Source organism: Myxine glutinosa, chromosome 4 (genome assembly GCF_964187855.1).
Source record: "Myxine glutinosa chromosome 4, kmMyxGlut1.1, whole genome shotgun sequence".
Classification (NCBI taxonomy): domain Eukaryota; kingdom Metazoa; phylum Chordata; class Myxini; order Myxiniformes; family Myxinidae; genus Myxine; species Myxine glutinosa.
In genome coordinates, this window is record NC_136264.1 from 135,992,684 (window position 1) to 136,020,520 (window position 27,837).

Sequence of the window (27,837 nt, forward strand, 5' to 3'; positions counted from 1 at the left end):
GCGCGCTAATGCTTACGCAAGGAGCAAGCGGCCAACGCGGTTCATAAAAGAGTCTTTATTGAAATTTGAAAGTACTCAAACTGCAGGCTGCAGCACTAAGCTGCTCAGGGCTGCGCGCCCCGTGTATATCGTGAGGCCACGCCTCTCTCCCTGGCGTGGCCCATCCCCACTTGGTGTGCGGGGTGATGTCACCACGTCAGTGCTTTCGTGTCAGCCACACGCTCCCCCCCAGAATCCCCGCGCACCTGAAGGGTCAGTTTGCGGGGCAAACGGATGACCCGGCCGAAGCGCCCCCTGGCGACTGGCGGCGTCTGGGATGCAGGGATGCCATCTGGGATGCCTCCAGCTGCAGGACCGGGGGGCGGCGGGGCTGGGCGGTGCCGGGGGTCCGCCCGCAGGGGGGCGGCCCCGATGCGGGGGTCGGGCCACTGGCGGTGGATGGTCCACGTCGAGGTGGGCCGGCTTGAGGCGGTCTACAGAAACGCGGTCAGGAGTACCGCCGATGTCCAGGGTGAAGTGCTTCGCCCCGGTCTCCAGCACGCGGAAAGGCCCGTCGTACGGGGGCCGCAGTGGTGTCCGGTGGGCATCGTGGCGGACGAAGACGTACTCCGCCGTGCGAAGCTCCGGGGCGACGTGCGTCGGTGGGTGCCCGTGGCATGCCGTTGGCACCGGGGCGAACCTCTGGGCGGTCTCTTGCAGAGCGGAGCGCTGCTGTGCCGCGGACCATGGTGCCGTGGAGTCGGGGAGGAACTCGCCCGGCACCCGCAGCGGTTGCCCGAAGACCAACTCCGCCGCGGATGCGCGCAGGTCCTCCTTGGGCGCCGTCCCGAGGCCCAGCAGGACCCAGGGGAGCCTGTCGACCCAGCCGCCGTCGCGGAGGGTGGCCCGGAGCGCGGCCTTCAATGAGCGGTGAAATCGCTCACACAGGCCGTTAGCCTGGGGGTGGTAGGCCGTGGTTCGGTGCAGCCAGACCCCGAGCCCCTGCGCGACTGCCCCCCAGAGCTCCGAGGTGAACTGGGGGCCGCGGTCGGACGAGATGTCTGAGGGGGCGCCGAATCGGGCGACCCAGGTGGCGATGAAAGCCTGCGCGACATCCGTCGCCGACACCAAGGCCACGGCCTCCGGCCACCGGGTGGTGCGGTCCACCATGGTGAGGACGTGGGTGAAACCCAGCGAGGGGGGCAGAGGTCCCACCAGGTCCACGTGGACGTGGTCAAACCGGCGTTCCGGCACCGTGAACAGGGCCAACGGGGCCTGGGTGTGCCGGTGCACCTTGGCGCGCTGGCACGCGAGGCACGTCCTGGCCCAGCCGCGGACGGCCTTCCGGAGGCCATGCCAGACGAATTTGTCGGCGATCAACCTTTGGGAGGCCCTCGCGCCCGGGTGGGACAGGCCGTGGATGGCGTCAAACACCTGGCGCTGCCAGCCCACGGGCACGATGGGGCGAGGACGCCCGAGGGAGACGTCGCACAAGAGGGCCGCGCCCGCGCTGTCGAACGGCACCTCAGTGACGCGGAGGCCCGTGAAGGCGGTCCGCAAGGCCTGGACGTCGGCCAGCGGCCTGGTCCGCTGCCATCCGGGCATAGTCGATGCCAAGGTGGACTGCGTGGGCGGCGGCCTGGGAAAGGCAATCCGCCACCGGGTTGTCCTTCCCCGCGACGTGCCGGATGTCCGTCGTGTACTCGGACACAGCCGAGAGGTGACGCTGCTGCCGGGCCGACCACGGCTCGGTGACCTTGCCCATCGCGAAGATCAGCGGCTTGTGGTCGACGAAGGCCGTGAACGCACGGCCCTCGAGCAGATGGCGGAAGTGCCTGACCGCCAAGTGAAGCCCGAGCAACTCGCGGTCGAAGGTACTGTAACGGCGTTTGGGCATGCGAAGCTGCCGGCTAAAGAACGCCAGCGGTTGCCAAGCTCCACGCACCCATTGCTCGTGCACCGTGCCCACCGCGTAGTCCGAGGCGTCGGTGGTGAGGGCGATCGGTGCATCGGGCGCCGGGTGCGCGAGCATGGTGGCGTTAGCCAAGGCGAGCTTCGCGCCCGTGAACGCCGTGTCCATCTGCTCGGTCCAGGTAACGTCGCCTTTGCCCGGCTTACCTCGGAGAGCTTCGTGCAGGGGGCGCAGGAGCTGGGCGATACGGGGCAGGAACCGATGGTAAAAGTTCACCATGCCCAGGAACTCCTGTAGCCCTCTGATCGTGCGGGGGCGCGGAAACCCCTTCACCGCCCCCACCTTGGCCGGCAGGGGGACGGCTCCGTGCCTGGTGACACGGTGCCCCAGAAAATCGATTACGGCGGCGCCGAACCGGCACTTTGCGGGGTTCACAATCAGGCCATGCTGGCCCAGGCGTTCGAAGAGCGTGCGGAGGTGGCGTAGGTGCTCTTCGCGGGACGCGCTGGCGACGAGGATATCGTCCAAGTAGACGTAGAAAATCCAAGTCGCGCAGGACGCTGTCCATCAGTCGCTGGAACGCCTGAGCCGCATTCTTCAGACCGAAGGGCATCCGCAGGAACTCAAAGAGTCCGAATGGCGTGATGACCGCCGTCTTCGGGACGTCCTCCGGCCTGACGGGGACCTGATGGTAGCCGCGTATGAGGTCCACCTTCGAGAAGAAGGACATGCCCGCCAAATGGGCGGAAAAGTCCTGAATGTGGGGGACGGGGTCGCGGTCGGGAGTGGTGGCGTCATTGAGACGGCGTTAGTCCCCGCACGGTCGCCATCCCCCACCGGGCTTCGGCACGTTGTGCAGCGGCGACGCCCAAGCGCTCTCTGAGCGCCGAACGATGCCGAGTCGCTCCAGGGTAGCGAACGCCGCTTTTGCCACCGCCAGCTTCGTCGGCTCGTGGCGGCGTGCCCGGGCGTAGACCGGTGGCCCGACGGTGGGGATGTGATGGGCCACCCCGTGCTTGACGGCCTCCGCCGAGAAGGTGGGCCGCGTGAGGGCCGGGAAGCCGGCGAGGAGGCGGGTGAATTCGTCCGCTGCCGGAAGCGTACAGACCAACGTGGCCGGAAACGAACCGTTCGGCAAGCCGCTTGGCAAGCCGCTCGTTGAGCTGCTCGACGAGCTGGGCAGCGCACAAGCGAGCGAGCTGAACGTCTTGGCCTGGACAAGACGTCTGCGCTTTACGTCGACCAGGAGCCCATTAGCGCACAGGAAGTCCGCGCCAAGCAGTGCCATGGGCACGTCGGCGGTGACGAACGTCCATCGGAAAACCTGCCCTCCGAACCGCAGAGAGAGGCAGCGTTTTCCATACGTACGGATGGGCGTCCCGTTCGCGGCAAGCAGCGCGGGGCCCCCGCCCGCGGCGTGCTTGTCTGACGTACCGGCGGGAACGACACTCACCTGCACTCCCGTGTCGCACAGGTAACGGCGCCCGGATAAGGTGCCCGTTATGAACAGCAGGCTGCTCGAACGGTCGGCGCTCATCGCCACTATTGAGCGCCGGCCCGGGCGTTTCCCGACCTGTTGAAGGAGCATGGCGGATGACATTGCCGAGCCTCGTGGCCAAACTTGGCGTGGAACCAGCACCAGGTGGTGGAGCTGGAGGAGTGTGGCTGGCTCCGCCAGGCCGGTGGAGTTGGCGGTTTTCGCCGCGGCGGTGGGCGGGGCGTGGCGGCGGTCACGAGGGGCGTATCAGCATGCTGCGTATGCTGTGTAAGCTGATGCTGTGGATCAGCATCATCAGCAGCATCAGCAGCATCAGCCTTGAGGTCCGTGACGGCCGCACCGACTCTCGCCCGCGTATCCGAAGCGGCAAAGTACCTGTCCGCCTCGGCTGCCAATGCTCGGGGTTCCGTTAGCCCGGTCCCGGCCAACGCGAGGCGAAACTGCGATGGAAGTTGGCGACGGAAAAGCGCCCGGAATAGAGAACCGGGGGCTTCGTCGCCCAACAGTGATAGCATATGGTCCATTCGGACCGACGGGCGCGTGTCGCCGAGCTCGGGGAGATCCAGGAGGCGGTCGGCCCGTGCGTCGTCCGTGAGGCCGAACGTGGCTAGGAGTAGCCGCTTGAGTGCCTCGTACTTGTGGCCATCCGGTGGGTGGCGAAGGACGGATACAACTCGAGCGGCCGTGCCGGGCCCGAGGGAGGCGACGACGTGGCAGTAGCGCGTGTCGTCGCCGGTGAGGCGCCGAAGCTGAAATTGGGCTTCGGCTTGGACGAACCAGACTTCGGCCTGGGCCTCCCAAAATTCGGGAAGTTTAATCGACATTGCCTTGTCGTTTGCCATTGCAATGGCGTCGTGTTCGGAAGGATCGCTACGGCAGATCCAACGTCGAGGTCACCATATGAAGCGTGATGCTGCGCGCGCTAATGCTTACGCAAGGAGCAAGCGGACAACGCGGTTCATAAAAGAGTCTTTATTGAAAGTACTCAAACTGCTGCACTAAGCTGCTCAGGGCTGCGCGCCCCGTGTATATCGTGAGGCCACGCCTCTCTCCCTGGCGTGGCCCATCCCCACTTGGTGTGCGGCGTGATGTCACCACGTCAGTGCTTTCGTGTCCGCCACAATACTTTCCTTTTGCAGTTGAAAACTAGAACGGCACTCAGTAGAGAGCATACCTCTGCCAGTTGAACTGTTTCCGTTTTGTATCCCAGATTAGACCAGAAAATCACAATACAGAATCACATTTAATCAAAATCATCCGTCCACAACTTTTTGAGATATCCTGCTATGTCTAGATTTTGGCCCAATCTCCCAATGGTGAAGAATCATTTAAAAATCAAATAATTCTCATATCCGAATCCATATTCAGATCTTCACCAAAATTGAATCGATTCTTCCTTGTCACACACACAACCTGTCCACCACGTTTCGTCCAAATCCGTCCATAACCTTTTGAGATATGCTGCTATGTATAGATTTTGGCCCTATCTCCCAATGGCGAAGAATCCCTTAGATAATTAAATAATTATCATATCCGAATCCATTTTCAGATCTTCACAAAAATCGAATCTATTTGTCCTAGTCACACACCCAACCGGTCCACCAAATTTTGTCCGAATGCGTCTACAACTTTTTGAGATATAAAGGTTCACAATCAAACAAACAAACAAACGGACAGACAAACAGACAGGGGTGAAAACATAACCTCCATCCACCTTTGGTGCCGGAGGTAATTAGGACTTTGGACTTGGGTCTGGAGATCGAGAAACTCCACTTTTGGGCCCACAGCTCGATCCTGCAGACATCTGCCTGGAGTTTTTTTGGCCGCAAAGTAAGGATTTCTGCTCCGGGTCCACATGGCAATGTCCTCCGCAAATAGGGATATTTTGCTCTGGGATTCTGAAGGGGAGGCAGCATCGTCGACCTTGATGTTAAAGAGGGTTTAGGGCAGCTACCCTGGGGAATACCATTATCCATGGGGAATACAGAGGACAGGCTTTAAACGTGATCGGTCGGTAGGAGCATGGGTTTGAGGGATCTTTCCCGACTTTGGGAATAGAAATGACATTGGAATGTTTCCAGTCGTGGGGAAGCTTTCCTAAAGACCAAACCTTGTTGAAAATTTCAAGGAACACTACCTGCACTATCGTCCATGTGCTTGAACATGCCGCACGTTAACTGGTCAGGACCAGGCACCCTATTCTTGGATTTCGAAATGGCTTGTTTGACTTCCCGAAGTGGGAAGTCCAGGTTTAGCGTAGACCATACCGGGCTGGTGTCATAGATGATGGCTTTGTGTTGGTTGGCAAATTGATGCCTCTGAGCTTTGAGCTCCGAGTCTATGTTGGAGTCACCAATGGGGTTTGGGGAAGTGATCTCCCAAAGTAGAGACCATGTCTCTGTTCAGACAGAGGGTTTCGTTGTTGTGAACGAGCATGGGGTTAGGGCTCCCTCCATCTTTGCTACCGTTCATACTGTTACGGTTTTCCGCCGCCCTTCCTACCCTTACCAAGGGGAGATTAAACCCCTTGTTCTTTCTGGGCCGGCGTAACCGAGACTTGAAACGCCCCTCCCGGGCAAATGCAAGGTAGGGTTTCGGGACAAGTCTCGCACGTACCTATATAGGCAGGTCAATTTATGACAAACAACCACCTGACCCACAACAAATTGCAACAAAAGGTTTCTTAGTGGTTTTCATCCCTACTGGGTATACTGATCAACAGAAAAAAAGTCTACCAAACTCTGACCTCCGGAAATGGGTTAAAACTGGGTCATTTCAAAGATGGCCGCCGCCGGGCTTCAAAATCACTAAAACAGCTATAACTTCTTCAATAATTCTGATAGAAACATAATTGTTGGTTCTAGTCCATGGTTTTAAGGGGTGAGCTCCACTGGTGTCATTTAATTTCAGATCTGGGCAGTAACTGTTGTCTTTGATGGCTATGGTGCAGGTCCTTCGATAAAGGATAACACTCAGCAGAGATGGGGACAAACCAATAGCTATCCGACTGTGGACTTCACCAGAGAAACCGAATTTGACGGAAAGAGAGATGAATTCCTATCCATCGGCAGTAACAAGCAACAACTGATCACCTTAATAGGTGATCAGCTGAAGGAAGTGGGCTGCACAGTTATTCAGGCAGAAGGGGACGCTGATGTGGACATTGCAAAGACAGCAGTAAACAGCACAATTCTGCATTCCACCACACTAATCGGAGAGGACACGGATTTGTTGATGCTTCTGCTCCATTACTGTATGGCAGATGGGAAACCACTATATTTCAGATCAGACAACCAGTCAAGAAGCAATCTGAAAGTATACGACATCAATCGGATGAAGCATCTTCTCGGGAATAAGTTGTGCACCCAACTATTATTCCTGCACTCCTTCACAGGATGTGATTCAACGTCTCGTGTGTATGGCGTTGGGAAGAAATCAGTCTTTCAGAAACTCGTGAAAGATGATCAAGTCCTCGAGTTGTGTGCAGATACATTCACTTCGAGAGGCGTGAGCCTCGCTGAAATAGAGAACCTTGGCAGCCAAGCGATGACCGTTATATTTGGTGGGGAGAGCACATGTTCTCTGGCAGCCATGCGTTACAACATATTGTTGCGGATATGGGATTTGCATCCATCCATATCCGCTTGTAAATATTCCCCTATTTCCTCAATACTTCCCAACTATCCCCAATCCCCCATTCCCTAGTCCCATTTTCTGTAAACAACACTCTGTAGACCCGACCTCCCCCTATTTCCCCCATTAAATGTCGTGCCCAGGTTCACCGCATCTCATGTAAGACAACTATAGGACATCTTGCTAGTTATTCTTAGTCTATGTCAGTTAAGGACTCGTTTCCATTAATTCTGACCCTTCGTTGCACCAGAATGTGATTGTATGGCACCGTTAGGAAGTTTAGGACCTCCCAATACCTCCCCGCAGCTCTTCCTCACAGTTCAACAACAACAACAACAACGAGCGCAGGAAGTGCGCGTCCTCACTCCGGCTTGGTTGGTAGGGGGTGTTGGGAGGGCACCAGGCCTTCCCAACGAGCCGCCATCAAACATGTGCTCGACGGGGTTACCAAATAGGGGCTCCCTGTCAGCTCCTCGTCAAGGGCGGAGCCCGGTAACCCCCGCACCCAATGGAAGCGGCGGACCGGCCCCAGTGGGGCGGAACCAACCAGCCGAGGGCGTGTCACTCCCCGCTGAGCATGCGCAGTGAGGGGGAGGTGACGTCAGATGCGCGCGGAGCTTGGAGAAAGAAAGACGTCCCCTTCGAGCGCTGTGACACCTCCCCGCATCTTCTGGACCGTGCTTTATCCTGTCCCCGAGCCAAGGTGCACCTTGAGCTATCGACCTACCTGTCCCTTCCTGCCATCAATCCCTGCGTAAGTCTGCCTTGTTCCGTTTGTCTGTGGTCTGTCTGGGCTAAGATAAGACGGTAATTAAGTGCCCATCTCTTCTGTGTCTTTACCTCACTGCCTTGTAATCTACCCCTTTTCTCCACCACTGTAATTATACCCTCCTCCGGAGGTCTTGAAAACTGTACCCCTTGCGTCGTTTCCTCTTTCCCAGTCGTCGTGTCCTTTCTACCATTGATTTGGCATAGCGCGATTTGGCCAACGTCTGGGTGAATCGGGTGAGTTGGGGAAGAATCGGGGAAACTGTTAGGTCGCGGCAATACCACCGCTCGGTAAATAACATCTTTAACCGCGTCCGTAACAATTGGTGTCTGGGCGTGAGATACGGACCCGAAGCGCGCTTAACGCGCTCAAAATTACAAGTCACCGAAATTTGATTTTGTTTTACAAAACCCGAATTTTGAAAGTCGCGCTATGGGAGATCAAGACGGCTGGGTTCCAGTAGAGGAGAGTGAGGCAGGGTCGATCCAGGACCAAATTGAGGGACATGAGGAGAGCGAAGCAGTGAGGGCGGCAGGTTCGCAAAATGGCGTCGTCGCGCACGAGGTTACGGGTGCGCAAAATGGCGCCTCGCACATGGCTACGGCGACCGCGCCCGCGACCGTAGCAGCGCCGCTGGTGGATTTGAACCTTTTTTTAATACAAATGAAGGCCCTTATGGACAAGAATAGCGAAGAAATGGAAAGCAGAATGATGGGGGTAATGGGGAACCGGATGGATGCTCAGAGTGAGCAAATGAGGGCTCAGAGTGAGCAAATGAGGGCTGATAGTGAGCGATTGGGGGGCGAAATGGGAGGCAAAATGGGAGAAATGGGGGGCGAAATGGGGGGCAAAATGGGAGAAATGGGGGAACGGCTAGAAGCTAAATTAGAGGGGTTAGACAATGGGATAGAAGGGGTGAAACATGGGTTAATGGGGGTAGAAAACAGAATGGCCGCTCAAGAGAATCAAATGGAAGGGATGAAAAAGGGGTTAGAGGGGTTAGAAAACAGTATGGAAGGCAAATTGAGGGACATGAGGAACCAAGCGGAAAGGGAAGTTTAAAAAATGGGGCAGCAGATAGAAGGGGTCAGAATGGGGGTAGAAACTAAATTGGATGCTCACAGGGAGGAAATGGAGCAGATGAGGGTGGCATCTGGGCAGGAGATGCAAGTGATGGGAGAGGAGATCAGAAGAGGTGTGAGTGAGGAGGTCGGAGGAGTGCGCGAGGAGGTGAGGCACTGTAAGGAGCGCATGGAGAAGGAGGTGAGAAAGGGGACTGTAAAATTGCAAGGTGGTATAGAGGAGTTGACGCTGGGAGTAGAACAGCTGACAGTGGGACAAAAGGAGTTGGGGGACCAGGTAAAGAAGAACACAGCGGTAATAGAGGGTTTAAAATCAACACAGAAGGAGATGAAAAAGGACGTAGGGGTAATTAAAAAAGAGTGTCAGACGGTACATGAGGACCTGACGAGGAAAATGAACAAGGTGGTAGAGGTGATGGAGGTTAAAGAGCGGGAGGTGCGGGAGCACATAGAAAAAAATAAGGTGGAGTTAGAGGAAGAACTTAAGGGGGCGCACGAGGAGATGAAGGAGGTGAAGCAGAAATTAGAAGAAGTGGAAGAAGGGGTGAGCGAAACTAAGAAGCGACGGAGAGAGAGGATAAGAAAGAGATAAAAGAGGAAGTAAAAGAATTGGTCCAAAGTCTGTGTTCGGATCGTGATGATGTGCTCATTAACCGGATGAGGGATTCACAGGTGATGGAGGAGAAGCGAAGAGAAAGAGGACCCGGTGTAAGTGGTGACCAATATGGTCGTGCGTATGATGCGCCAGGTGATTTAATAAGCTTGGGGGTCGAGATGGACCCGGATGTTCGTGAGAGGCCAAGAGTGAGGTGTATGGCTGGTCCGGAGTGTATGGAACGAGGGTGCGAGCGAGAGGGTCCGGTGATGGGAGAGGTGCGAGGTGTGAGTGAGCAAGGTTGTGGTGGTATGGAATGGGTAGCGGGTTGCGGAAGCGTGACCCATGCATCGACACCAACAGGGGTAGTTTTTAGAGGGACAGGGGAGGCACGGGAGCCCCTTGGGGGTAATGTACTGTGGGGGCCCGGCCGGTTCGGCCCCGCGCTGACCCCGCAAGGGGCGATGCACGGGGTCTGGCAGGCGGGCAACGACTCGCATACGAGGTGGTCCCACAAGGTCCCACTCGCGCCGTATGACGGCAAGAGTGATCTACGCGCGTACCTGGCGCAGTTTGACTGTGTGTGTAAGGGCAACGGTTGGGGTGAGGACGAATGTGGAGTACACCTGGTGGCCGCATTGCGCGGCGCGGCGGCGGAGGTGCTGACGGCATTACCACCGGGTGCTCTCACCCTGCCAGCCCACCGCGACGCCCTAATTAATCGATTCAGCATTGAACAGCAGAGCGAGCTTGTTAAAGCTCAGCTCGCGCTGCGAAAACGCAAGCCCCAGGAAGCCATCGGGGAACTTGCCCACGACATTCGCCGCGCAGTGGGGATCGCACATGCTAACATGGCAGCGGATTCCCGGGAAAGCCTGGCGCTGGACCATTTTATCCAGGCCCTCCCGGATATTGAGCTCCGGCAACAGCTCGCCATGTGGCGCCCGCAGACTCTGAGCCAGGCGGCTGACGCTGCAGCCCGTTGGGAAGCAGCGAGGCCCCTGGCCCGGGGGAGCGAGCGTCACGCAGTGGCGGTCCGCCAGGTGGGACCCCCGATGGAGGGAGGACCCCCTTGGGGGCCCGCCCCCGACGTGAGTCCTGACCTGGCGGGCATGGTCCGGAGGCTGGTGCACCAGTGCCTGGCGGGACCTGGACCATGGCAGGCGGCCCCGGAGGTGGCCCGCGGTGGACCACGAGCGGGTAATCCAATTCGGACCTTCAGGGGGGAAAATTTGGAATTCGGGAGACAAGCACCTTATCGGGTGAGGTGCTATACTTGCAACCGTCTGGGTCACCTGGCGCGGCACTGTCGAGCCACGCGCCGGGAGGATCCCCGGCGGTTGAGTTCCTCAACTCCGCCCAGGGGGGAGCGGGTTAGCCGACCCCAGACACCCCCCCGCCAGACCCCGGGAAACTAGAAGGCCTTACACTGGCGAGCAGGGGCCCCCGTGGATTGCCTCGGATTTAGATGCCGAGGCGGGACCCAGTCCCTCTGAATAAGGGGGGCTTATTAGTGCCAGAGGACTGGGGGATTGATGAGCGATGGGCCCGGTGGGTAAGGGTGGCATCCCTGCCACCCTTCCCATGATTGGGGCAAATGCGCTATAGATTATGGGGTGTATGGCAGTGAAAACTAGCCCGGGTGGGTTAGGTTATATTGATAGGGACTAGAGGTAACTATGGGTGACAAGATTTAAGTAAGAGACTTGGTACCTGTAGTGGGGACGTAGTAGCTTAGTGTTTGATAATGACGTGGGAGCGCTGAGTGTAAGGGAAGACGGAGGAGCGCGAGTTTTAGAAGGGAGTAGACAGAGCAGATGATGCAGTGTGAATGGAAGTGCTGGTGAGCAGCTTCAAATGAGGCATCGGTGAGGCAATGCACCGAGGTGTGTGTGAGTGTTCAAGTGATGAATGAGAGAGCATTGCGGATGAGTGTCATGGTGAGTAGTGAGTGTTGTGGATCAGCGCGAATGCGCTTGGGGGAGAGAAGGGTGCAGGCGGCACCAAGTATGAGAGCACAGGTGTGCAAGTACAGGTGTGTGGAATATATGGAGCAGAGAATGAGTGGTGTGGAGAGAGTTGGAGTAAGTGGTACGGAGTGGTGTGCGTGGTGCGAAGGTGTGGATGGGGGAAGAGTGGACCCCCATCACGGATACCCGGGGCGGGTAGTGTAAGTGTTAGGTAGAGGGTATAGGTAAATTGTGGTTGGATATTGGCATCTGTGGTGCGGGTGGAAGAATGGTGATTGGATGGGTGCATTAGTGTTGTGGAAATGGCTGGGCGTGTAGCCTGTTAGTGTGTGTAGTTGGTTTGGGCACTCCACCACTGTGAGGATGTCGGCCAGGTGAGGCCGCAGGTGGGCTCTGGGAGCCGGAAGTAGTTGTTGTGGATGGGGCCCGAGGATCCGGAGGACGGACCCGGGTAGCCCAGTGCCAGAGGGCACCGAGGGGTGACAGAGCCAGGAGGGGCCTTCCCCAGTTAGATAGGTTAGGTAAGGAGCAGGTAAGCTCGGGAGGCAACTACAGTGGTGGAGGTGTGCAGGTGGGTAGACCTGCTGGGAGAGCTACACGTCACAGCCCAGAAATTGTGCAAGGGCACCGGGAGATGAATCGGGGGAGTGAGACCCCAAATTGAGAAGCACCACAGTTTGGTCAATGGGAATTGGTTTTTAGAACCCATAGTGTAAGTTGGCCAATGGATTGGCAGGGAAAGACCCCGGGTAATGTAAAGTTGTTAAAGTCATTGAGGAAATAGTTAGGATTGATGAACCTGTCGCACCATACGCAGCCACTTACCTGAGGTGATGATGATGACTCCACACCTGTGTTTTCTTTGTTTTGTGTTGCAGGAATATGAAAATTGCTGTTTGGATTTGTGAGACGCATCACGACGTGGATGAGACATTGGGGTGATTCCATCTCTCCCTCCTTAGGAGGGACTGATGACGAATTGGTGATGGCAAATTTTGATGTTGGGTTGGAGATGGCAAATTTTGATGAGAGTTGGAAATGGCAAATTTGATTGGTTAGGAGGGAGAGAAGACGAATTTGGTTTATGGGAGGAACGGGGAAGACAGTAGGGACGTTTGTTGATGTGTAAAGTAGATGTTTATGGGTAGTGTTGTGTTTTGTGGATACAGTAAGGGGTAAGGGAGGGGCAATGTAGGTTACCTGGTGGGGGGGGGGGCCTACGGTAGGAACGTACCTGTCTCACCTGGTTCCCATGTGCCCCCAGTGTGCATTGCCTTGTATTGCGTGCACTTTTGCGCCCTTACCACCTTACTCACTTGTCTTCTTTTGTCTCCCACCTCCGAGGATCTGGCTTTGGGGCAGAGAGAGAGGAGAGAGAAGTGCTGGCTCCGCAGTTGTGGGCCTGTACTTCCGCTGCTTGCTGCCTGGATCGATACACCATATGGACCGCAATTTTTGTGGCCGCCCACAATGGACCGCAGTTCTTTTGCGGTCAAGCACCACCCGTGGATGGACCTGGGTCAACGTGGCACCTATGCCATACAGGTGAACCACTTTTAGTTGGCCCCCCTGACGGCCACAATTCAGAAATGGACGCGGTTGGCGCCTTTCTTTATTTCTAAAGAAGCCAGAAGGCCAAGTGCACTCCATGAAGGCAAGACCAGCGGCAGAACATCGGCCAGCTGCGACACCACCGGTGACCATGGACACTTAATTGTGCATTTTTTATGAACACTTTATTGGTGCACCGGATGGTGCTGACTGTGCGTAATGGGGTGGTGCTTTTGGTGCTTGGACGGGGTGCTCTGCACATTATTAAAGGCCGTAGGGCCACAGGGCACTCGTGGGTTGGTGTATCGATGCTGGCATGCATGCTCTCCCTATGCATAACATCTGCATGTGTTCCTCAAAGAACAGGTCCTGGATCGTAGTGTAAATATCAGTGTTGTATAAATAATGCTCCCTACCGGCTGTATGTTTAGTTTGAGGATGCTTTCCGCGATTCGGTTATCCTGTGGGTGTGTTTCTGTTAGGAGAAGGGTGCAACGTCGCAGGGGGACATATTTACTCATTTGTGAACATCTGTAAAACTGTCGCACTCAGGGTTGAGTTAATAGTAGAGGGAACTACATCTGAGTGCCACACTAAAGTAGGTAAAAATTTATCGGGTCGGGACGCCCCGAGGTAGAGAAGGGTGCAGTGTTGCGAATATGGGATTTGCATCCATCCATATCCGCTTGTAAATATTCCCCTATTTCCTCAATACTTCCCAACTATCCCCAATCCCCCATTCCCTAGTCCCATTTTCTGTAAACAACACTCTGTAGACCCGACCTCCCCCTATTTCCCCCATTAAATGTCGTGCCCAGGTTCACCGCATCTCATGTAAGACAACTATAGGACATCTTGCTAGTTATTCTTAGTCTATGTCAGTTAAGGACTCGTTTCCATTAATTCTGACCCTTCGTTGCACCAGAATGTGATTGTATGGCACCGTTAGGAAGTTTAGGACCTCCCAATACCTCCCCGCAGCTCTTCCTCACAGTTCAACAACAACAACAACAACGAGCGCAGGAAGTGCGCGTCCTCACTCCGGCTTGGTTGGTAGGGGGTGTTGGGAGGGCACCAGGCCTTCCCAACGAGCCGCCATCAAACATGTGCTCGACGGGGTTACCAAATAGGGGCTCCCTGTCAGCTCCTCGTCAAGGGCGGAGCCCGGTAACCCCCGCACCCAATGGAAGCGGCGGACCGGCCCCAGTGGGGCGGAACCAACCAGCCGAGGGCGTGTCACTCCCCGCTGAGCATGCGCAGTGAGGGGGAGGTGACGTCAGATGCGCGCGGAGCTTGGAGAAAGAAAGACGTCCCCTTCGAGCGCTGTGACACCTCCCCGCATCTTCTGGACCGTGCTTTATCCTGTCCCCGAGCCAAGGTGCACCTTGAGCTATCGACCTACCGGTCCCTTCCTGCCATCAATCCCTGCGTAAGTCTGCCTTGTTCCGTTTGTCTGTGGTCTGTCTGGGCTAAGATAAGACGGTAATTAAGTGCCCATCTCTTCTGTGTCTTTACCTCACTGCCTTGTAATCTACCCCTTTTCTCCACCACTGTAATTATACCCTCCTCCGGAGGTCTTGAGAACTGTACCCCTTGCGTCGTTTCCTCTTTCCCAGTCGTCGTGTCCTTTCTACCATTGATTTGGCATAGCGCGATTTGGCCAACGTCTGGGTGAATCGGGTGAGTTGGGGAAGAATCGGGGAAACTGTTAGGTCGCGGCAATACCACCGCTCGGTAAATAACATCTTTAACCGCGTCCGTAACAATATTCACCAAGAAGGTCGCTGCTGCTAAGTCTTTCGTTACACCTGAACGTCTTCCCCCAACGGAATCTGCCACCAAGTTTCATTGTCTCCGAGTGTACTACCAGGTCATGGTTTGGATGGGGATGGAGAGTGACCTCGATCCTCTGGACTGGGGCTGGGGACTTGAAAACAATCGATTCGTACCCATCATGACTGCCATGAATGCTGCACCAGACACTCTTCTGAAGATGATACACTGCAACTGCACCACAGCTTGTGGTACGCCCCGTTGCAGCTGCAGAAAGAATGGGCTTCCATGTACGTCTGCATGTGGATCGTGCCAAGTGACGTGTTGTAACAATCCGCTAAATCAAGTCTCTGAGGAACTAGAGGACAGTGATGAGGACTGAACTGAGGCAGTGTAATGGACATAACATTCTTGGATGAAAACGTAACCTAAACTGTCATTATGTAATGTCCACGAATAAATATATCAGTGACACCTGGTGTTCAGTCATTTTGGTACTGACGGCCTTTTTTTGACATAAAGATGAAGTTTTGCAGGTTTAATATTGAGCATCTTGCAACTGTCAATCTGTCATGATACACATGAAAAATACAATCTATACAGCAAAGATTATAAAATTAGGATTTACAAATAACAAAATTCAGAAATGAAATACAACTGAAAAAAAAGTAGATGAGACGGTACCTCAGTGGTATTGGACTGAGCATCCGATCACCAGGTCGCATATTTGTATCCAGGCCTGCTCAGGATTGGGTTTCAAAGATATTTATCTATCATTAGACCCAGCATTCTCTCGGACCCAGCATTCTCTCGGTCTAGTTTATCATATGAGAGATGCACAAAAGTGACCCAACCATATCATTCATACATCATTGCCTTTCGAGATAGGGGATATATTATATAATGGACAATTTATTGATTTTTCGGTCTTGAATTTTTGCCGCCATCTTGGATTTCAGGTTAAATACTGCCCAGATCTGAAATTAAATGACACCAGTGGATTGCTCACCCCTTAAAACCATGGACTAGAACCAACAATTATGTTTCTATCAGAATTATTGAAGAAGTTATAGCTGTTTTAGTGATTTTGAAGCCCGGCGGCGGCCATCTTTGAAATGACCCAGTTTTAACCCATTTCCGGAGGTCAGATTTTGGTTTTTCAGACTTTTGGTCAGACTTTTTTTCTGTTGATCAGTATACCCAGTAGGGATGAAAACCACTGAGAAACCTTTTGTTGCAATTTGTTGTGGGTCAGGTGGTATATCGACCTGCCTAAAATACCTGCGCCGCCGCGGAAGCGGGGAATCAAGCCTCGCACGAGCCACGTGTAATTTGGGTACACCAAGCGGATTGCGTACCACGTGGTCCGTGCAGTTACCGTTAGTATTGGAACCCGATTCGAGCGGTTCTATTCATACCACGCTTAGTCAATGAGGGAAGGGACGAGACGGTCGAATAAAGGAAGAACACGACTTAATTATTATTGACACTTATATGTACAATGATTCGGTCGAAGAAAAGACACAGGGCAGTCTTAAGCAGTCTTATATTAACCCCAGACACGGGCCCGATCACACTCACAAAGGGGAAATGCAGGTAAGATGGTGTTCACGTGCTGCCTTGGTTGTCCAGGAACGGCCCCGCCCGGCGTGGCTTTCCCCGGTCACAGCACGTCCGTTGATGAAGGCAAGCAGGCGGTGGAAGGGACCCTTGTAGCGCGTCTCTTGAACAAAGGGCACAGCAGGCAGGAGGGAAATGTACGCGTCTCTCGCCGGCTTGGCGGTTTTCGACAGCGCGTTTTGTTACCAGCGCGCTATCACTCACGTAACCCAATAGAGGCTCGACCTCAAGCTCAACCGAGCGCTTGACTTGTAAGAGCACTTATAGCTGGGTTAATGCGTGTCTTTTCTCAGAACTCATAACTCTCATCAAGCGCCTCTCCCATAACTCTCAACAAAACCCCGGGCTCATAACTGACAAGCTCCCCTCTCGCAGAACTGCACACCCCGAGCTCATGACTCTCAACTCTCAACAAAACCCCGAGCTCATAACTGATTCTCACAGAACTTAGTGCAGCTCCCCTCTCGCAGAACTGCTGTGGGGGCTTTGTGCAACGGGTTTTATTGCCATGCCTTGAGCCCTCTCGAATGTTCCAACCACACCCTGTGACGCAGTGACGCAGCCACTCCATTTGAGTCCTGATTGGCGGCTCGCGCTTACCATCAGCTTCTCCGCCGCCCTCATTCGGTCCTGCCTCGATTTGCCAGGCCTGCCTCGTGTTAATTCGCGCCAAAAAGCCAAAGGCAGCATAAGGAGGTGTAAGGCGGCATAAGGCAATAGAGGCCGCATAAGGCAATGAAGGACCTACTCTCATTATTCTACTCAACGCAAAACGAACACAGGAAAAGGACTATGTGCACAAACACTAAGAAATAACTGAACTATCGCGAGGCTACATGTTGTTGTGTGACTAAACTACAGACTTGGCATTTAATATGGAATATTTTTTTTGTGGGGGTGAACTTACTTTTCAAGATGACTTAGAACCAAAAGTTCATTGGAATGATGCTGAAATTATTCTAGAATTTGTTAATGTGACCTTTAAAAGAAACAAAAACCACATTTGACATTTCGAAGCAAATAAATTGATCCTTGAAAGTGATGTAAACTGATATCGAACTCAATTCACGGACAGTACTGTGTTAAACTTCTGTACGTTTTCCAGAAGTATCTTTTTGTTTTGCACATTAGCCAAAAATTTTTAAAACAAAAACAAAAGTTAAATTACGACTGGGATTACGGACAGTAAAATTACAGTTCAGTACTTCGTGTAACCCCCACGAGCATTCAGGAGAAGCACGTACACGTTGAGGCATGCTGTTGACGAGATTTTCCAGGGTTTGGACAGGAATCGCTTGCTATGCAGTGACAATAGCCTGCTGCAATTCACGCGCATAGGGAGGCTGCTGGTCCAAGTTGTCGATTTGACGCGTTAATTCTGCCCACAAGTTCTCTATCGGATTCATATCCGGGGACGTGGCAGGCCACTCCATATGCTCTACACCACTGTCAGCAAGAAAGTGTTGGATCATGCAAGCACGATGAGGCCGTGCGTTGTCATCTTGGAAGACAAAGTTTCCTTGAAAGGCTGCATGAGCAAATGGAAGCAATGTTTCTTCTAGAATGGCCCTGGACTTGAACTGGTTCAGGTTTCCATTCAGAACAACCAGGTCAGTTTTGCCCCCTGCATAAAAAGCAGCCCAAACGGTCACCCACCACCTCCAGCTTGGACTCTTGGCACTATACAATCTTCGTTGTAGGCTTTATGCACTTGGCTGCACACTCGGACGCGGCCATCTTGATGATAGACCAGAAATCTAGACTCGTCACTGAAGATCACATGATTCCAGTGTCCTAGTTGCCATTGACGGTACTCTCTGGCCCACTGCAATCGGCGCTGGCGGTGTTGTCTGGTCAGGCGTGGCTTTCTCAGGGGAGGCCTGGCACGATAGCCTGCTTGAACCAGTCGTTGGTTGACTAGCCTTCTGGATACAGGCACATTTGTCAGTTGCTGCCACTCAGCCCTAAGCCGATTAGCTGACTTGGTACGGCCATTGCGGACTAACCGGTGCAGCTGGCGATCGTCCCTCCTTGTGGTTCTGCGGGGACGTCCTGGCCTCGGTAATGGAGTAGGGACACCCCTCTGAGCATTTCGTTTCAGGATCTTTGACACCTGAACTTGAGTGATGCCATACTTTTTTTTTTTTTTTTTTTTTTTTTTGTATACAAGATCGAGGCTCGTGAAAGAGCGAACATTAATCACACAGAAAGACAAACAGACACATAAAACAAATAACATCGGGAGCGGTAGACAAGATGGGGAGAGAGGGGGAAGGACACAAACACAACATTTGAGAGCAGGGACCGAGAGACATGGAGACATCGAGAGATCTGTGGGAGGGAGAGGGCTTTGGGGGGGAGGCATGTGAAGGGGGGGAGGCATGTGAAGGGGGGGGGGGTTAGGGTTAGCAATAGCATGCTGTTTAGCGATAGCAATAGTAATAGCAATAGCAATAGCAATAGCAATAGCAATAGCGATAGCAATAGCAATAGCGATAGCAATAGCAATAGCAACTGCCGAACAATAGCACGCTGTTTCATGCTGGAATTTCGTTGAGCCACCACTCCATGACAAACAGCATTGTCGAGTTGACGGACCATCTCCAGAGGAAGCGGCAATAACTTTTGTAGACGTGCAGCAGTTGTTTTCCACTAATACAGAACGCAACAACCCTTATATACCCGATTGTGAAGCCAATCGTCAAATGCACCTGTCCGTACATTTTGTCACGCCACCTGTGATATAATCCTGTTATTGACTTCTTGCTGCGACAGACAATCAGTCACATGGTTCTTTTAACAAAGAAATCACCGAAGCGTAAAGGAAACTTACCAGATTGATATACTGAGTTCAGAAAGTAAACACAAGTCAAGAAAAAAAAATATTCCATATTAAATGCCAAGTCTGTATGAGGGGGAAATTTAACCTTTATTGTACAAACTCAAAACCGCAACACTACCCCTCTCCCTCGTCAGACTCGTCCCCGAGTCGAACCTAACAAAAATGGAACGACCAGTTTTGAGAATGATCTGGAAAATTACTTTTACTTTTACATGTGACATATAGATGTGGTTCCCTCTAACATTTACTCTAACCCGTGGGTGCGACAGTTTTAAAACACTAAATATGTCCCACCTATTGCGTTGAGTAGCTAATCTAACAGAATCACGCCCACAATTAACCGAATCCGGAATTTGTCAAACTAAACATATAGCCGGTGGGCAGCATTTTTATATACAAGCACAAAAAACTTGACCTTATTTACAGTTCTATGACCCAGGACCTGCCCTTTTTGGAAAGAAGATTGGAGGGGAGAGAAAGCACAGCAAAATCACAAAACACACTCATCATCATCACATTTGCTGCTTGCTTCTTGCATCTTGCTTCTTGCATCTTCTGTGTGCATATATCAAACCGGCTAGCCCCAGGACCGGCATACAGGCCATTCCTGCTCTTCAGGGATAACTAAACTTACAAATCTTCTCGTCCCTAGCACACCATAATAAAAATGCACAACAAATGCTTTTATTTCTTTGCCACGCAGGGCCAACCTCATGTGGTCCAACTGCGTGACATTGATGCCACTCAAAACAAGTGGTCCGAAGATGCAAGGTGATGTTGCAGCAAAGGGGTTGCACAGCAGATGTGTAAGGCCACAAGACTTGTGGTCCATAAGTGTGTGGTGCAGCAAAGTGTTTGTGGCAGCAAAGTGCTGCGCAGGTGCAGCAAAGTTATAACAAAAGGATACGGCAGCAAAGTGCCACGCAGTTCGGCTGCACAGATGTAACAAAGTGCAACAGGAATGCTGCACAGGTCGATGGTGCTGCACAGCTCCACCTCCAAAATGGTCCTGGGGTGGGGGGGAGAGACAAAGCACGACCAGCAAAGCGGAAAGGGCGCAAAGGTACACAGCGATACAAGGTAATGCAGCACAAGGGGCACGGAAGAGCGAGCAGAGCAAGCTCGTCCCTAACCGTCCGTTCCCCCCCCCCCCCCCCCCCCATCGTCGGCTTACACTACCCTAGCCCTTCCTTGTATTTACAAATTCGTCTCTACGTCTTGTCTCCAATATCCCCCTCTAATCCAAATTCGTCTCCCAATCCCTCCCAGGAAGGAAGGAATGGAACAAACACAATGTCTCATTACGTCATGATGCGTCTTTACAACTCAAACAGTTCACTTGGTCCTGGTGTGGAGCTTCGTCCTCCTTGGTGAATGGCTGTGGATGGCGTGAAGGGATTTCTCTTCCTAACCACTCTAATGACATTTACTTTTAAACTACCCGGGGTCGTACCCTGCCAATTGGCCTCTTTAAATTATGTGGTTCTAAAAACCGAATTCCCATTGCCCACTCTACGGTGCCCCTGCAATTTGGGTCTCACTCCCACAAATTTTCATACTGTGCCCTTGCACAATTTCGGGGCTGGGTCGTGTGGCTCCACTAGCAGGTCTACCTACCTGCGCACCGCCGCCACTGAAGTCGCCACCCGAGCTTACCTGCTCCTGCGACTACCTAAACTGGGGAAGGCCCCTCCTGGCACTTTACCCCCTGATGCCCACCTTGGCATTGGGCAACCCGGGTCGTTCCTTTGGATCCTCGGGCCCCACTCAACAACTCACACCTACCCTAACTGGCTCCCAGAGCCTACCTGCAGCCTCACCTGGCCGACAAACTACCAGTGGCGGAGTGCCCCCAATAACCATACGCACCAATTAAACCACATGCCCAGCCATTCACAGTCTTACGCACCCTCCAAAGCACTACTTGCCACTACCTGCACCATAGGTGTCAATATCCTTACAAATTTTGCCTAATAAGCCCTCTACTTGGCTTTACACTACCCACCCCGGGCTTTCGTGGATGGGTCCATCTCCCCCCATTCACTCCTTCGCACCATGCATTCCACACCTTTTATTCCACACCAAGCATTCCACACCAAATATTCTCACACCATTTATTTCGCACACCTTTTGTCTTGCACACCACTTTTCTCGCACATCTGTTGTGCTCACACACCTCTTTCCATACACTTCAACACAATTCCATTTGTCTCAATGCACAATTTCTCACACACACAGCATCATCTATCTAACTGCTTTTCCCCTAAAACTCGTGCTTCCCCATCATCCCGTTAAACTAAGCACTCCCTTCGTCATTAACAACCATCTAAACTACCTACGTCCCGGCGGTCCTTGTGAAAACGGGTCATGCACGGGTCGTGCACGGCGGTCCTTGTGAAACCGCCGCAGCACCACTATAGGTACAAATGTCACTACTTAATTCTCATGTCTCTAAAGTCTGCTAATTCCCTATCATTATCCTAGCCCTCCCTCGGCTAGCTTCGGTGCCCCATGGAGGTAACCATCGTTGGCACCCCCATGTGCCTGTCACTGCCATCCCCCTAATCTAATGCTCATGGGCCCTGTTCGTGTGAGTAATGGTTAAACTACCATTCCCCCACGTAGGGTACACTCCTCTCATCCATCCGCTATACTCAAGCCTCTCCATGTGGATGTATGTCGTCACAGCTCGGCTTCGAAAGGCCGAGCGATCCATGCGAGTGGTTGGTCTCCTGTATGGGAAGTCCGTCCGGCATTGTCGATCCAGGGGAGGAGGCATGGATGGGCCGAGGTGCAGGGGCCCATCCATACGCGGGGCCTCACGGTCCCATGCACGATGGCCCAACCGACCACGGTCGGAGCACCGCATCCGCAAAGGTGCGCGGCTCCGAAATCTCCTACCTCCCCCTTGAACCTTGCCGATTGCCTTTGCCACCACGGCGCGGCACCAACCATACAGGGCGGGGGACGGCATGGGTCGTGCACGGCGGTCCTTGTGAAACCGCCGCAGCACCGATCCCGGCCGGTCCCTGCTGCACACAACTCACCGAGGGCTCGTGTCGGCTATCCGTCGTGTTAAACGCTACCCCGGTCGGTGTCGATGCTTGAGCCGCGTTCTCACCACTCGTGACCCACTCCGCACTCGCACACCCAGGCGTCCCTGCGCCTCCCATACATTCTGTTACACACTCTCCTTCCACATCCTCTGGTGTGCATTGTCCCTCGCACACCATACTCGCACCTGCACACGTAGGTGCACTCACACCTTTCACAATCTCCGTTACACACTCTGTAACACCCATGGGTGTGCACTCTCCTGTTACACACCCAAATCATCGCACACTCTTTTCCCCCACTCTTGGGTGTGCACTCCTTTGCACACTCTGTAACACACTCTCCCGTTACCGCACACTCTGGCGCACACTTTTCTCTCTCACACCCACGCTCCAGTGCACACATTTCTCTCACACGCGCACCAGTCGCCCTCGTACACCGCACAATGGACCTTCCACGACCGCCCGGGTTTCGTCTCTGCCCCAAGCGCGCCAAAAACCCATTCACGCCAAACACATTCGCGCCATAATTGCTACTCACCGTGGGGACCTCCTTTCCCACCAGCACCTGCAAACTTTTTATTGAGTTAGCAAGCCCGACATCAAATGGTGCATTGTAGGGTAAATACAAACTTTTGGTGCATTCCATTACTTCCCTCTGTGCTATATTTACTGACTCTGCCGTCTCTTCGGCCCCAATTGTTTCTTTAATTTCCATTATTTCTTCGACGACCGCCGGCGCGCATGAAATTTCCTCGTCCAATTCGGCGGCCGTCGGCTCTTCTACACCCCGCGTCGCGATTCCTATATCCCCGGTCAACTTAGCTGCGCTTTACCCAAGCTCGCTATCCACGCGTTCCTCACACCGCGTCACCTCGTCGCATACCACCGCGACCTTCCCGCTCAACCTGCGCCCAATGTCCTCCCCCAATTTTTCCATATCACACCTGGATTCCTCCCTCATCTTTTTTAATGTCTCCTCTCGGGTGTCCATTCTCCCATTTATTTTATTTATGCTACTACTTATTCCCCGAATTTCGTCCTTCATTTCCCTTCTTGTTTTGTCCCCCATTTCTTTTATTTCTTTGGTGGATTTGTCACCTTGGGCATCCATTTTGTTTTCCAACCCTTTTAACCCATCTTTCATTCCCTGGGTGGATTTGTCACTCATTTCTTTCATTTCTGCCATGAATTGCGCCGTGAAGAATTGCATGTCCATAACCCCCACTTGCGCAGCGGGCGCGGCCCTCCTCGCCACAAGCGAGGCGCCGCCATTTTCTTAGCCAGCTACCGCCCCCTCATCAATTTCCTCCTCTTCTACCAACCCTTCCTGTTGGTCCTGGGTCATTAATTCTTCCTTATCATCTACACCATCTTCTATCCCCACCGGCATTCGACCGCCTTGGCTAGCCATGGTACCAATATAAAATTTTGAATTAAAAAACTAAATTTCGTCCACTCGTAATTTTGAGTGCATGAAGCACACTCCAGGTCCAATCTCACTCCCCGACACCAAATGTTACGGCCAATTTGTACAATTTGGTGTCCAAAAATTTTGTCCAGGGTTCCTAATCCCACTCAGGACACCAATTGTTACGGTTTTCCACCGCCCTTCCTACCCTTAACAAGGGGAGATTAAGCCCCTTGTTCTTTCTGGGCCGGCGTAACTGAGACTTGAAACGCCCCTCCTGGGCAAACGCAAGGTAGGGTTTCGGGACAAGTCTCGCACGTACCTAAATACCTGCGCCACCGCGGAAGCGGGGAATCAAGCCTCACATGAGCCACGTGTAATTTGGGTACACCGAGCGGATTGCATACCACGTGGTCCATGCAGTTACCGTTAATATTGGAACCCGATTTGAGCGGTTCTATTCATACCACGCTTAGTCAATGATGGAAGGGACGAGACTGTCGAATAAAGGAAGAACACGATATAATTATTATTTACACTTATATGTACAAAGATTCGGTAGAAGAAGAGACACAGGGCAGTCTTAAGCAGTCTTATATTAACACCAGACACGGGCCCGATCACACTCACAAAGGGGAAATGCAGGTAGGATGGTGTTCACACGCTGCTTTGGTCGTCCAGGAAAGGCCCCGCCCGGCGTGGCTTTCCCCGGTCACAGCACGTCCATTGATGAAGGCAAGCAGGTGGGAGGGAAATGTACGCGTCTCTCGCCAGCTTGGCGGTTTTCCACAGCGCGTTTAGTTACCAGCGCGCTATCACTCGCGTAACCCAATAGAGGCTCGGCCTCAAGCTCAACCGAGCGCTTGACTCGTAAGAGCACTTACAGCTGGGTTCATGTGCGTCTTTTCTCAGAACTCGTAACTCTCATCAAGCGCCTCTCCCATAACTCTCAACTCTCAACAAAACCCCGGGCTCATAACTGACAAGCTTCCCTCTCGCAGAACTGCACACCCCGAGCTCGTAACTGACTTTCACAAGTGCCTTCCCCATCACAGAACTGCACACCCCGAGCTCATAACTCTCAACTCTCAACAAAACCCCGAGCTCATAACTGATTCTCACAGAACTTAGTGCAGCTCCCCTCTCGCAGAACTTAGTGCAGCTCCCCTCTCGCAGAACTGCTGTGGGGGCTTCGCGCAACGCGTTTTATTGCCATGCCCTGAGCCCTCTCGAATGTTCCAACCACACCCTGTGACGCAGTGCCGCAGCCACTCCCTTTGAGCCCTGATTGGCGGCTCGCGCTTACCGTCAGGTTCGCCGCCGCCCTCATTCGGTCCTGCCTCGATTTGCCAGGCCTGCCTTGTGTTAATTCGCGCCAAAAAGCCAAAGGCAGCATAAGGAGGTGTAAGGCGGCATAAGGCAATAGAGGCGGCATAAGGCAATGAAGGACCTACTCTCATTATTCTACTCAACGCAAAACTAACACAGGAAAAGGACTATGCTCACAAATACTAAGAAATAACTGAACTATCGCGAGGCTACATGTTGTTGTGTGACTAAACTATGAGGGGGGAATTTAACCTTTATTGTACAAACTCAAAACCGCAACAATACGTTTCACTTTTCTCCAGATGGTTTGAAGAGAGACATCTGGGTTGATGGATGCACAAAATGTCACCGAAGGTGGACGTAGGTTATGTTTTCACCCCTGTCTGTCTGTTTGTCTATGAACATGATATCTCAAAACGTTGTGGAATTATGGTAATTATGAAGTGGGTGAGATGGATTCTTGCATTATCCTGTGAACATTCAAAACAACACGTTCCTCATACAATGTACAAATTGAGGAAAGGTTTGTCTGTACTACTCGCTGAGCAATGATTATTTGTTTTAAAATACAAGGCCAAGGCTCATGGAAGAGCAACAACATATCAGGAAGTAACATAACAAAAGGAGCAGCAGGAGAAAAGGGAAACGCCAACAGCAGGGCCGAATAAGAAAATAGACGGAGACCAACAACAAGGGGATGCAGGCAACGATGAGGGTAGCCTTGGGAGAATGCAAGGGATGAACAAGATGGATGTATAAGCAAAGTTTTGGGTGGGGTTTGGGATGGATGAGAGGTGCTTTAATGGGTGTAGAAAAGATCACGATTATGGATGGGGGATGACATGAGGCGGTGGTGAACAGCTGTCTTGAAGACCTGGAGGGAACAATGAGATTGAAGAGAGTGTGGATGGCGATTCCACAGATGGGAAAAAGAGGAAGAAACGAGTGGAGATGAGTAGCGGTTCTAGTTTTAGGCAGTTTCACAACGACGGGGTTGATGGTGCACTGTGTGTATCCTGCAGATACCATGAGGGGGAAAAAGAGGACAGACCATGGAGAGGGCAGAGGATGCAAGACCAGAAAGGAGGCAGTAGAAGACAGAGAGAGCACCCACCTGTCTGCGATGGCGAAGTGATCGGCTCACAGATTCAGCTTCATTGTGAGAGATTCCAATGATCTTGAAGGTCTTGGTTTCCACGGCGTCAAGCTGAGCAAGATGTGAGGCAGTGGAGCCAGCCCAGGTGAGAGAGCAGTACTCCATTAAGCTGCGGATGAAAGCCTTGTAGATGGATATGAGGATATGAGGTGTGCCAAGGAAGGACTTTGCGCTCCAGAGGATGTGCAGTCGGCAAATGGCTTTGGAGACCAACTTTGAAATGTCGTTTGTCCAAGAGAGATAATGGCTGAGAGTAATACCGAAGAATTTGAGTGACTGGACCTCTTTGAGATGGTTGTTGAGAAAATAGATTGGAGGGTTTCTCGGTATGGTCCTTTCGGAGAGACATACTGCGAGTATGAGGATTGGCAACATTGAAAAACATATCCCAAGTGTTTGACCAGCTTGTGATTTTTTTCAAGGCCTGAAGAGAAGGAAGAGGCTGCAGCCTCCTTGTCAGAAGGATGAGGGATGTCACCGCAGAGAGAGTGGAGTCATCAGCAAAGAGATAAAGAGGATTTTCCAGAGAGTCAGAGAGATCATTGATGAAGGTTACAAATAGGATGGGGCCTGGAACGCTGCCTTGGGGTATTCCAGCCTTGACAGGGAGAGGACAAAAAAGGGTTCTGTTGAGAGCCACACATTAGTTATGGTACCAGAGAGGAGGAAGTCAGTAATCCAAGAGTGGAGGTGGCTTTGGATGCCATCGGCACAGAGTTTGGAGAGTAAGGCCATATGCCAGACTATCAAAAGCACGAGATATGTCCAGAAAGACGGTGCTGATCTCATGTCTAACATTGAGGGTCTCCATCCATTGTTGGGACAGTAGAATCAGCATGTCCAATGTGGAGTGACCTGGTCTGAAACCAAATTGATGATCTGAGATGACAGCATTGGAGAAAAGTAACGATTTCATATCAACTGCGATGATGGATTCCATGACCTTGCTGATGATTGGAACTAAGCTAATTGGTCTGTAGTTGAAGGGATCAGTTTTTGCACTTTTCTATGCAATGCTGTGATGTTGGTCGATCTCCAAGCAGATGGAAGATGACCTTGGGCCCAAAGGTAATTGACATGGTGAATAAGGCAGAGAGAGGATGTGCATCTTCCTGGGTCTTTCTAATTTATTAACATTCTCTTTTGACAAATTACCAAATGTACATCACAAATTGAAAGTAAGAACACTTTGGATCAAAGTGATAGAAAAGAAGCAAAATGCTGTGATCAACATGAAATTCTGTGAATTCCCTTTTAAAATGTAGTCTTTTTTTTTCTTTTTTCTTTTTTTTTGTTGTATACAAGATCGAGGCTCGTGAAAGAGCGAACATTAATCACACAGAAAGACAAACCGACACATAAAACATATAACATCGGGAGCGGTAGACAAGATGGGGAGAGAGGGGGAAGGACACAAACACAACATTTGAGAGCAGGGACCGAGAGACATGGAGACATCGAGAGATCTGAGAGAGGGCGAGGGCTTTGGGGGGGGGGGGGCATGGGAAGGGGGCGGTGGGAGAGGTATAAAACATATGGACACTGCCAGGACTTCCAGGAAAGAAGTTGGAATTTCAAACAAGGTGGATCTGGGGTGAATTAGCGGGGGTAGAAAAGATCAAGGTTTTGGATGGGGGAAGATAAGAGATGGTGGTGAACAGCTG

The 27,837-nt window shown here is 52.5% G+C and overlaps 1 protein-coding gene across 1 annotated transcript in view; it reads right to left on the reverse strand.

Annotated features, from left to right (window-relative positions):
• Positions 1-27,837, reverse strand: part of LOC144891816 (uncharacterized) — a 1,036,251-nt gene that overhangs the window by 852,367 nt on the left and 156,047 nt on the right. The gene's annotated exons all lie outside the window — the stretch shown is intronic.